At 42.0% G+C, this 12,287-nt stretch overlaps 5 non-coding genes across 5 annotated transcripts; all 5 read right to left on the bottom strand.

The window, feature by feature from the left end:
- Positions 1-150: 150 nt before the first annotated feature.
- TRNAL-AAG (transfer RNA leucine (anticodon AAG)) lies at positions 151-232 on the bottom strand. The gene has a single exon. It is a non-coding gene; the product is annotated as a tRNA-Leu (tRNA).
- A 731-nt stretch (positions 233-963) lies between these two features.
- On the bottom strand, positions 964-1,035 carry TRNAW-CCA (transfer RNA tryptophan (anticodon CCA)). Its single transcript has one exon. It is a non-coding gene; the product is annotated as a tRNA-Trp (tRNA).
- An 854-nt stretch (positions 1,036-1,889) lies between these two features.
- Positions 1,890-1,971, bottom strand: TRNAL-AAG (transfer RNA leucine (anticodon AAG)). Its single transcript has one exon. It is a non-coding gene; the product is annotated as a tRNA-Leu (tRNA).
- Positions 1,972-2,701: 730 nt separating this feature from the next.
- TRNAW-CCA (transfer RNA tryptophan (anticodon CCA)) lies at positions 2,702-2,773 on the bottom strand. The gene has a single exon. It is a non-coding gene; the product is annotated as a tRNA-Trp (tRNA).
- A 6,064-nt stretch (positions 2,774-8,837) lies between these two features.
- On the bottom strand, positions 8,838-8,919 carry TRNAL-AAG (transfer RNA leucine (anticodon AAG)). Its single transcript has one exon. It is a non-coding gene; the product is annotated as a tRNA-Leu (tRNA).
- Between the last annotated feature and the right edge of the window lie 3,368 nt (positions 8,920-12,287).

Here is a 12,287-nt window from a genome sequence, read left to right as displayed (position 1 = left end):
ACTGTTCCATTTTCAAAGATCAAATGAGTATGCAACAAGTGCATTTCCATGTCCACATAAGTTGCACGTTGTGGCAAATAAGGAAGCGGTATTTAAACGGCGTGATACGTTTATTCATCCACAGAAGGCTGGAAGAAAAAAAGAGCCTGATGGCAGCGGTGGGATTCGAACCCACGCCCCCGAAGAGACTGGAGCCTTAATCCAGCGCCTTAGACCGCTCGGCCACGCTACCTGCACAAAATCCCTGTGGCTGCGTACTCAAAACACGCACGCCATTTGGGAGCGTTCTGATCATTTCATTTTCTTTCTTGTCAAAAGGTTGCAAGTCCCGACAATATCTTTCCACACTCATGCAGCACTGCTGGCGGCATAGGTCATTTAGAACGCCTTCACCTCTACAAGACCGCAAAAACACAAGAAAACTAGATCAATGCTAAAATATTACACATCCCCCTCCATTTATTCTCACACAGAAGGAGTTTAAAGCGCAAGTTCCTCATTTTACATTCAGGTGAAATCTGCTAGCATGTCAAATGACCACCAACAGGTGCAAACAAAAGATAACAATTCAACACCAGCATAGGGAAAGTGCTGTCCTCCAGTATTCAGCATTCGAATGCTGCCTCTAGGAAATCGATTCATTAACCTGTTTTGACAAAAAGTTAGTAAAGCAAAAAAAAAGGAGGAACCCATAAAATGACACGCTAAAGAAACAGGGGGACTCTATTTTTGGTTCCCGACTCCTATTTTAAAATCCACAGGATTCATTTGAAACAATCAGGAATCCTGCAGCATGTCAAATCTACCTACTGTAGATGAGCAGGACTTTTCCCGTTTTGACCATCAACATAATGAAATAACGCAAGTACGGGATATATGGATTATATATGCTAAGCCTGCTTTTTATCCAACTCTGGTATGACAAGAGATCTGTGCTTACTCTTCTCCAAAGCAAAAGCAGCATGACCCCGACGTGATTTGAACACGCAACCTTCTGATCTGGAGTCAGACGCGCTACCGTTGCGCCACGAGGTCTCATTGTAAAGGTGGACGTGGTCGTCAACAGAGTAGCCAACAAAGGTAGGTTTTTTTCCCCCACCGACATAAAATTAGATAGATTCTGACAAATTAAATATTCAGCCTAAAGAGGAAAGAAAATAAGTACTTTTCTTTTCAGCACAATACCACTGTAATTGAAGGCAAAGCCAAACAGAAAGGCACTGCACCAGCTAGCCAGTTTCTGTGTTTGTGGCCATGTGAAGCCATACCGGTTTAATTACATTACAATGGAACATGCAAATGCTGGGGTGAATCGTGCATGGTGTGGAATTCTCCACGTGACTTACTCTTTGCTAGCTTTATATTTAGGACAATTTATGGCCTCTTTCAAGTGAGAAGAAAGATGTTAAATTCTCTTCCTAAAGAAGGTGTTTTATGGAATTCAGTAGATGTATTTGAGGATGGCCTCGATGTTCTTGTGGCAAAGCTGGAAACTATGCCACTTTAGTATCTAAAGTGGGTATTGTAACACAGCTTGTTGATCCAAGGAGAAATCGGAATGCACATATGGAGTTCTAAAGGAATCCTGCTGCCCAACTTGGGGCACAATTGAAAATGACTTCAGGTCTTTCTTTTTTTCCTTTCTCCTTCTTTTGGAACAACAAGGGGAAGAAGGGTGGGTGAAATGTTGAAGCTGAGTCTTCTTTTCATCCTGCATTACTTTTCTAACTTTCTGTGTTACTGTTCCATTTTCAAAGATCAAATGAGTATGCAACAAGTGCATTTCCATGTCCACATAAGTTGCACGTTGTGGCAAATAAGGAAGCGGTATTTAAACGGCGTGATACGTTTATTCATCCACAGAAGGCTGGAAGAAAAAAAGAGCCTGATGGCAGCGGTGGGATTCGAACCCACGCCCCCGAAGAGACTGGAGCCTTAATCCAGCGCCTTAGACCGCTCGGCCACGCTACCTGCGCAAAATTCCTGTGGCTGCGTACTCAAAACACGCACGCCATTTGGGAGCGTTCTGATCATTTCCTTTTCTTTCTTGTCAAAAGGTTGCAAGTCCCGACAATATCTTTCCACACTCATGCAGCACTGCTGGCGGCATAGGTCATTTAGAACGCCTTCACCTCTACAAGACCGCAAAAACACAAGAAAACTAGATCAATGCTAAAATATTACACATCCCCCTCTATTTATTCTCACACAGAAAGAGTTTAAAGCGCAAGTTCCTCATGTTACATTCAGGTGAAATCTGCTAGCGTGTCAAATGACCACCAACAGGTGCAAATAAAAGATAACAATTCAACACCAGCATAGGGAAAGTGCTGTCCTCCAGTATTCAGCATTCAAATGCTGCCTCTTGGAAATCGATTCATTAACCTGTTTTGACAAAAAGGGAGTAAAGCAAAAAAAAGGAGGAACCCATAAAATGACACGCTAAAGGAACAGGGGGACTCTATTTTTGGTTCCCGACTCCTAGTTTAAAATTCACAGGATTCATTTGAAACAATCAGGAATCCTGCAGCATGTCAAATCTACCTACTGTAGATGAGCAGAACTTTTCCCGTTTTGACCATCAACATAATTAAATAACGCAAGTACGGGATATATGGATTATATATGCTAAGCCTGCTTTTTATCCAACTCTTGTATGACAAGAGATCTGTGCTTACTCTTCTCCAAAGCAAAAGCAGCATGACCCCGACGTGATTTGAACACGCAACCTTCTGATCTGGAGTCAGACGCGCTACCGTTGCGCCACGAGGTCTCATTGTAAAAGTGGACGTGGTCGTCAACAGAGTAGCCAACAAAGGTAGGTTTTTTTCCCCCACAGACATAAAATTAGATAGATTCTGACAAATTAAATATTCAGCCTAAAGAGGAAAGAAAATAAGTACTTTTCTTTTCAGCACAATACCACTGTAATTGAAGGCAAAGCCAAACAGAAAGGCACCGCACCAGCTAGCCAGTTTCTGTGTTTGTGGCCATGTGAAGCCATACCGGTTTAATTACATTACAATGGAACATGCAAATGCTGGGGTGAATCGTGCATGGTGTGGAATTCTCCACGTGACTTACTCTTTGCTAGCTTTATATTTAGGACAATTTATGGCCTCTTTCAAGTGAGAAGAAAGATGTTAAATTCTCTTCCTAAAGAAGGTGTTTTATGGAATTCAGTAGATGTATTTGAGGATGGCCTCGATGTTCTTGTGGCAAAGCTGGAAACTATGCCACTTTAGTATCTAAAGTGGGTATTGTAACACAGCTTGTTGATCCAAGGAGAAATCGGAATGCACATATGGAGTTCTAAAGGAATCCTGCTGCCCAATTTGGGGCACAATTGAAAATTACTTCAGGTCTTTCTTTTTTTCCTTTCTCCTTCTTTTGGAACAACAAGGGGAAGAAGGGTGAGTGAAATGTTGAAGCTGAGTCTTCTTTTCATCCTGCATTACTTTTCTAACTTTCTGTGTTACTGTTCCATTTTCAAAGATCAAATGAGTATGAAACAAGTGCATTTCCATGTCCACATAAGTTGCACGCTGTGGCAAATAAGGAAGCGGTATTTAAACGGCCTGATACGTTTATTCATCCACAGAAGGCTGGAAGAAAAAAAAGAGCCTGATGGCAGCGGTGGGATTCGAACCCATGCCCCCAAAGAGCCTGGACCCTTAATCCAGCGCCTTAGACCACTCGGCCACGCTACCTGCGCAAAATCCCTGTGGCTGCGTACTCAAAACACGCACGCCATTTGGGAGCGTTCTGATCATTTCATTTTCTTTCTAGTCAAAAGGTTGCAAGTCCCGACAATATCTTTCCACACTCATGCAGCACTGCTGGCGGCATAGGTCATTTAGAACGCCTTCACCTCTACAAGACCGCAAAAACACAAGAAAACTAGATCAATGCTAAAATATTACACATCCCCCTCTATTTATTCTCACACAGAAAGAGTTTAAAGCGCAAGTTCCTCATCTTACATTCAGGTGAAATCTGCTAGCGTGTCAAATGACCACCAACAGGTGCAAACAAAAGATAACAATTCAACACCAGCATAGGGAAAGTGCTGTCCTCCAGTATTCAGCATTCAAATGCTGCCTCTAGGAAATCGATTCATTAACCTGTTTTGACAAAAAGGGAGTAAAGCAAAAAAAAGGAGGAACCCATAAAATGACACGCTAAAGAAACAGGGGGACTCTATTTTTGGTTCCCGACTCCTAGTTTAAAATCCACAGGATTCATTTGAAACAATCAGGAATCCTGCAGCATGTCAAATCTACCTACTGTAGATGAGCAGGACTTTTCCCGTTTTGACCATCAACATAATGAAATAACTCAAGTACGGGATATATGGATTATATATGCTAAGCCTGCTTTTTATCCAACTCTGGTATGACAAGAGATCTGTGCTTACTCTTCTCCAAAGCAACATGACCCCGACATGATTTGAACACGCAACCTTCTGATCTGGAGTCAGACACGCTACCGTTGCGCCACGAGGTCTCATTGTAAAGATGGACGTGGTCGTCAACAGAGTAGCCAACAAAGGTAGGTTTTTTTCCCCCACCGACATAAAATTAGTTAGATTCTGACAAATTAAATATTCAGCCTAAAGAGGAAAGAAAATAAGTACTTTTCTTTTCAGCACAATACCACTGTAATTGAAGGCAAAGCCAAACAGAAAGGCACCGCACCAGCTAGCCAGTTTCTGTGTTTGTGGCCATGTGAAGCCATACCGGTTTAATTACATTACAATGGAACATGCAAATGCTGGGGTGAATCGTGCATGGTGTGGAATTCTCCACGTGACTTACTCTTTGCTAGCTTTATATTTAGGACAATTTATGGCCTCTTTCAAGTGAGAAGAAAGATGTTAAATTCTCTTCCTAAAGAAGGTGTTTTATGGAATTCAGTAGATGTATTTGAGGATGGCCTCGATGTTCTTGTGGCAAAGCTGGAAACTATGCCACTTTAGTATCTAAAGTGGGTATTGTAACACAGCTTGTTGATCCAAGGAGAAATCGGAATGCACATATGGAGTTCTAAAGGAATCCTGCTGCCCAATTTGGGGCACAATTGAAAATTACTTCAGGTCTTTCTTTTTTTCCTTTCTCCTTCTTTTGGAACAACAAGGGGAAGAAGGGTGGGTGAAATGTTGAAGCTGAGTCTTCTTTTCATCCTGCATTACTTTTCTAACTTTCTGTGTTACTGTTCCATTTTCAAAGATCAAATGAGTATGCAACAAGTGCATTTCCATGTCCACATAAGTTGCACGTTGTGGCAAATAAGGAAGCGGTATTTAAACGGCGTGATACGTTTATTCATCCACAGAAGGCTGGAAGAAAAAAAGAGCCTGATGGCAGCGGTGGGATTCGAACCCACGCCCCCGAAGAGACTGGAGCCTTAATCGAGCGCCTTAGACCGCTCAGCCACGCTACCTGCGCAAAATCCCTGTGGCTGCGTACTCAAAACACGCACGCCATTTGGGAGCGTTCTGATCATTTCATTTTCTTTCTTGTCAAAAGGTTGCAAGACCCGACAATATCTTTCGACACTCATGCAGCACTGCTGGCGGCATAGGTCATTTAGAACGCCTTCACCTCTACAAGACCGCAAAAACACAAGAAAACTAGATCAATGCTAAAATATTACACATCCCCCTCTATTTATTCTCACACAGAAAGAGTTTAAAGCGCATGTTCCTCATTTTACATTCAGGTGAAATCTGCTAGCATGTCAAATGACCACCAACAGGTGCAAACAAAAGATAACAATTCAACACCAGCATAGGGAAAGTGCTGTCCTCCAGTATTCAGCATTCAAATGCTGCCTCTAGGAAATCGATTCATTAACCTGTTTTGACAAAAAGTTAGTAAAGCAAAAAAAAAGGAGGAACCCATAAAATGACACGCTAAAGGAACAGGGGGACTCTATTTTTGGTTCCCGACTCCTATTTTAAAATCCACAGGATTCATTTGAAACAATCAGGAATCCTGCAGCATGTCAAATCTACCTACTGTAGATGAGCAGGACTTTTCCCGTTTTGACCATCAACATAATGAAATAACGCAAGTACGGGATATATGGATTATATATGCTAAGCCTGCTTTTTATCCAACTCTGGTATGACAAGAGATCTGTGCTTACTCTTCTCCAAAGCAAAAGCAGCATGACCCCGACATGATTTGATCACGCAACCTTCTGATCTGGAGTCAGACACGCTACCGTTGCGCCACGAGGTCTCATTGTAAAGGTGGACGTGGTCGTCAACAGAGTAGCCAACAAAGGTAGGTTTTTTTCCCCCACCGACATAAAATTAGTTAGATTCTGACAAATTAAATATTCAGCCTAAAGAGGAAAGAAAATAAGTACTTTTCTTTTCAGCACAATACCACTGTAATTGAAGGCAAAGCCAAACAGAAAGGCACCGCACCAGCTAGCCAGTTTCTGTGTTTGTGGCCATGTGAAGCCATACCGGTTTAATTACATTACAATGGAACATGCAAATGCTGGGGTGAATCGTGCATGGTGTGGAATTCTCCACGTGACTTACTCTTTGCTAGCTTTATATTTAGGACAATTTATGGCCTCTTTCAAGTGAGAAGAAAGATGTTAAATTCTCTTCCTAAAGAAGGTGTTTTATGGAATTCAGTAGATGTATTTGAGGATGGCCTCGATGTTCTTGTGGCAAAGCTGGAAACTATGCCACTTTAGTATCTAAAGTGGGTATTGTAACACAGCTTGTTGATCCAAGGAGAAATCGGAATGCACATATGGAGTTCTAAAGGAATCCTGCTGCCCAATTTGGGGCACAATTGAAAATTACTTCAGGTCTTTCTTTTTTTCCTTTCTCCTTCTTTTGGAACAACAAGGGGAAGAAGGGTGGGTGAAATGTTGAAGCTGAGTCTTCTTTTCATCCTACATTACTTTTCTAACTTTCTGTGTTACTGTTCCATTTTCAAAGATCAAATGAGTATGCAACAAGTGCATTTCCATGTCCACATAAGTTGCACGTTGTGGCAAATAAGGAAGCGGTATTTAAACGGCGTGATACGTTTATTCATCCACAGAAGGCTGGAAGAAAAAAAGAGCCTGATGGCAGCGGTGGGATTCGAACCCACGCCCCCGAAGAGACTGGAGCCTTAATCCAGCGCCTTAGAGCGCTCGGCCACGCTACCTGCGCAAAATCCCTGTGGCTGCGTACTCAAAACACGCACGCCATTTGGGAGCGTTCTGATCATTTCATTTTCTTTCTTGTCAAAAGGTTGCAAGTCCCGACAATATCTTTCCACACTCATGCAGCACTGCTGGCGGCGTAGGTCATTTAGAACGCCTTCACCTCTACAAGACCGCAAAAACACAAGAAAACTAGATCAATGCTAAAATATTACACATCCCCCTCTATTTATTCTCACACAGAAAGAGTTTAAAGCGCAAGTTCCTCATTTTACATTCAGGTGAAATCTGCTAGCATGTCAAATGACCACCAACAGGTGCAAACAAAAGATAACAATTCAACACCAGCATAGGGAAAGTGCTGTCCTCCAGTATTCAGCATTCAAATGCTGCCTCTAGGAAATCGATTCATTAACCTGTTTTGACAAAAAGGGAGTAAAGCAAAAAAAAGGAGGAACCCATAAAATGACACGCTAAAAGAACAGGGGGACTCTATTTTTGGTTCCCGACTCCTATTTTAAAATCCACAGGATTCATTTGAAACAATCAGGAATCCTGCAGCATGTCAAATCTACCTACTGTAGATGAGCAGGACTTTTCCCGTTTTGACCATCAACATAATGAAATAACGCAAGTACGGGATATATGGATTATATATGCTAAGCCTGCTTTTTATCCAACTCTGGTATGACAAGAGATCTGTGCTTACTCTTCTCCAAAGCAAAAGCAGCATGACCCCGACGTGATTTGAACACGCAACCTTCGGATCTGGAGTCAGACGCGCTACCGTTGCGCCACGAGGTCTCATTGTAAAGGTGGACGTGGTCGTCAACAGAGTAGCCAACAAAGGTAGGTTTTTTTCCCCCACCGACATAAAATTAGATAGATTCTGACAAATTAAATATTCAGCCTAAAGAGGAAAGAAAATAAGTACTTTTCTTTTCAGCACAATACCACTGTAATTGAAGGCAAAGCCAAACAGAAAGGCACTGCACCAGCTAGCCAGTTTCTGTGTTTGTGGCCATGTGAAGCCATACCGGTTTAATTACATTACAATGGAACATGCAAATGCTGGGGTGAATCGTGCATGGTGTGGAATTCTCCACGTGACTTACTCTTTGCTAGCTTTATATTTAGGACAATTTATGGCCTCTTTCAAGTGAGAAGAAAGATGTTAAATTCTCTTCCTAAAGAAGGTGTTTTATGGAATTCAGTAGATGTATTTGAGGATGGCCTCGATGTTCTTGTGGCAAAGCTGGAAACTATGCCACTTTAGTATCTAAAGTGGGTATTGTAACACAGCTTGTTGATCCAAGGAGAAATCGGAATGCACATATGGAGTTCTAAAGGAATCCTGCTGCCCAACTTGGGGCACAATTGAAAATGACTTCAGGTCTTTCTTTTTTTCCTTTCTCCTTCTTTTGGAACAACAAGGGGAAGAAGGGTGGGTGAAATGTTGAAGCTGAGTCTTCTTTTCATCCTGCATTACTTTTCTAACTTTCTGTGTTACTGTTCCATTTTCAAAGATCAAATGAGTATGTAACAAGTGCATTTCCATGTCCACATAAGTTGCACGTTGTGGCAAATAAGGAAGCGGTATTTAAACGGCGTGATACGTTTATTCATCCACAGAAGGCTGGAAGAAAAAAAGAGCCTGATGGCAGCGGTGGGATTCGAACCCACGCCCCCGAAGAGACTGGAGCCTTAATCCAGCGCCTTAGACCGCTCGGCCACGCTACCTGCGCAAAATCCCTGTGGCTGCGTACTCAAAACACGCACGCCATTTGGGAGCGTTCTGATCATTTCCTTTTCTTTCTTGTCAAAAGGTTGCAAGTCCCGACAATATCTTTCCACACTCATGCAGCACTGCTGGCGGCATAGGTCATTTAGAACGCCTTCACCTCTACAAGACCGCAAAAACACAAGAAAACTAGATCAATGCTAAAATATTACACATCCCCCTCTATTTATTCTCACACAGAAAGAGTTTAAAGCGCAAGTTCCTCATGTTACATTCAGGTGAAATCTGCTAGCGTGTCAAATGACCACCAACAGGTGCAAACAAAAGATAACAATTCAACACCAGCATAGGGAAAGTGCTGTCCTCCAGTATTCAGCATTCAAATGCTGCCTCTAGGAAATCGATTCATTAACCTGTTTTGACAAAAAGGGAGTAAAGCAAAAAAAAGGAGGAACCCATAAAATGACACGCTAAAGGAACAGGGGGACTCTATTTTTGGTTCCCGACTCCTAGTTTAAAATCCACAGGATTCATTTGAAACAATCAGGAATCTTGCAGCATGTCAAATCTACCTATTGTAGATGAGCAGGAATTTTCCCGTTTTGACCATCAACATAATGAAATAACGCAAGTACGGGATATATGGATTATATATGCTAAGCCTGCTTTTTATCCAAATCTGGTATGACAAGAGATCTGTGCTTACTCTTCTCCAAAGCAACATGACCCCGACATGATTTGAACACGCAACCTTCTGATCTGGAGTCAGACACGCTACCGTTGCTCCACGAGGTCTCATGTAAAGGTGGACGTGGTCGTCAACAGAGTAGCCAACAAAGGTAGGTTTTTTTCCCCCACCGACATAAAATTAGATAGATTCTGACAAATTAAATATTCAGCCTAAAGAGGAAAGAAAATAAGTACTTTTCTTTTCAGCACAATACCACTGTAATTGAAGGCAAAGCCAAACAGAAAGGCACCGCACCAGCTAGCCAGTTTCTGTGTTTGTGGCCATGTGAAGCCATACCGGTTTAATTACATTACAATGGAACATGCAAATGCTGGGGTGAATCGTGCATGGTGTGGAATTCTCCACGTGACTTACTCTTTGCTAGCTTTATATTTAGGACAATTTATGGCCTCTTTCAAGTGAGAAGAAAGATGTTAAATTCTCTTCCTAAAGAAGGTGTTTTATGGAATTCAGTAGATGTATTTGAGGATGGCCTCGATGTTCTTGTGGCAAAGCTGGAAACTATGCCACTTTAGTATCTAAAGTGGGTATTGTAACACAGCTTGTTGATCCAAGGAGAAATCGGAATGCACATATGGAGTTCTAAAGGAATCCTGCTGCCCAATTTGGGGCACAATTGAAAATGACTTCAGGTCTTTCTTTTTTTCCTTTCTCCTTCTTTTGGAACAACAAGGGGAAGAAGGGTGGGTGAAATGTTGAAGCTGAGTCTTCTTTTCATCCTGCATTACTTTTCTAACTTTCTGTGTTACTGTTCCATTTTCAAAGATCAAATGAGTATGCAACAAGTGCATTTCCATGTCCACATAAGTTGCACGTTGTGGCAAATAAGGAAGCGGTATTTAAACGGCGTGATACGTTTATTCATCCACAGAAGGCTGGAAGAAAAAAAGAGCCTGATGGCAGCGGTGGGATTCGAACCCACGCCCCCGAAGAGACTGGAGCCTTAATCCAGCGCCTTAGAGCGCTCGGCCACGCTACCTGCGCAAAATCCCTGTGGCTGCGTACTCAAAACACGCACGCCATTTGGGAGCGTTCTGATCATTTCATTTTCTTTCTTGTCAAAAGGTTGCAAGTCCCGACAATATCTTTCCACACTCATGCAGCACTGCTGGCGGCGTAGGTCATTTAGAACGCCTTCACCTCTACAAGACCGCAAAAACACAAGAAAACTAGATCAATGCTAAAATATTACACATCCCCCTCTATTTATTCTCACACAGAAAGAGTTTAAAGCGCAAGTTCCTCATTTTACATTCAGGTGAAATCTGCTAGCATGTCAAATGACCACCAACAGGTGCAAACAAAAGATAACAATTCAACACCAGCATAGGGAAAGTGCTGTCCTCCAGTATTCAGCATTCAAATGCTGCCTCTAGGAAATCGATTCATTAACCTGTTTTGACAAAAAGGGAGTAAAGCAAAAAAAAGGAGGAACCCATAAAATGACACGCTAAAGGAACAGGGGGACTCTATTTTTGGTTCCCGACTCCTAGTTTAAAATCCACAGGATTCATTTGAAACAATCAGGAATCCTGCAGCATGTCAAATCTACCTACTGTAGATGAGCAGGACTTTTCCCGTTTTGACCATCAACATAATGAAATAACGCAAGTACGGGATATATGGATTATATATGCTAAGCCTGCTTTTTATCCAACTCTGGTATGACAAGAGATCTGTGCTTACTCTTCTCCAAAGCAACATGACCCCGACATGATTTGAACACGCAACCTTCTGATCTGGAGTCAGACACGCTACCGTTGCGCCACGAGGTCTCATTGTAATGGTGGACGTGGTCGTCAACAGAGTAGCCAACAAAGGTAGGTTTTTTCCCCCACCGACATAAAATTAGTTAGATTCTGACAAATTAAATATTCAGCCTAAAGAGGAAAGAAAATAAGTACTTTTCTTTTCAGCACAATACCACTGTAATTGAAGGCAAAGCCAAACAGAAAGGCACCGCACCAGCTAGCCAGTTTCTGTGTTTGTGGCCATGTGAAGCCATACCGGTTTAATTACATTACAATGGAACATGCAAATGCTGGGGTGAATCGTGCATGGTGTGGAATTCTCCACGTGACTTACTCTTTGCTAGCTTTATATTTAGGACAATTTATGGCCTCTTTCAAGTGAGAAGAAAGATGTTAAATTCTCTTCCTAAAGAAGGTGTTTTATGGAATTCAGTAGATGTATTTGAGGATGGCCTCGATGTTCTTGTGGCAAAGCTGGAAACTATGCCACTTTAGTATCTAAAGTGGGTATTGTAACACAGCTTGTTGATCCAAGGAGAAATCGGAATGCACATATGGAGTTCTAAAGGAATCCTGCTGCGCAATTTGGGGCACAATTGAAAATTACTTCAGGTCTTTCTTTTTTTCCTTTCTCCTTCTTTTGGAACAACAAGGGGAAGAAGGGTGGGTGAAATGTTGAAGCTGAGTCTTCTTTTCATCCTGCATTACTTTTCTAACTTTCTGTGTTACTGTTCCATTTTCAAAGATCAAATGAGTATGAAACAAGTGCATTTCCATGTCCACATAAGTTGCACGCTGTGGCAAATAAGGAAGCGGTATTTAAACGGCCTGATACGTTTATTCATCCACAGAAGGCTGGAAGAAA

This window comes from Pelobates fuscus, chromosome 3, assembly GCF_036172605.1.
Source record: "Pelobates fuscus isolate aPelFus1 chromosome 3, aPelFus1.pri, whole genome shotgun sequence".
NCBI classification, from domain to species: domain Eukaryota; kingdom Metazoa; phylum Chordata; class Amphibia; order Anura; family Pelobatidae; genus Pelobates; species Pelobates fuscus.
This window is presented reverse-complemented; position numbering and strand designations above follow the sequence as displayed.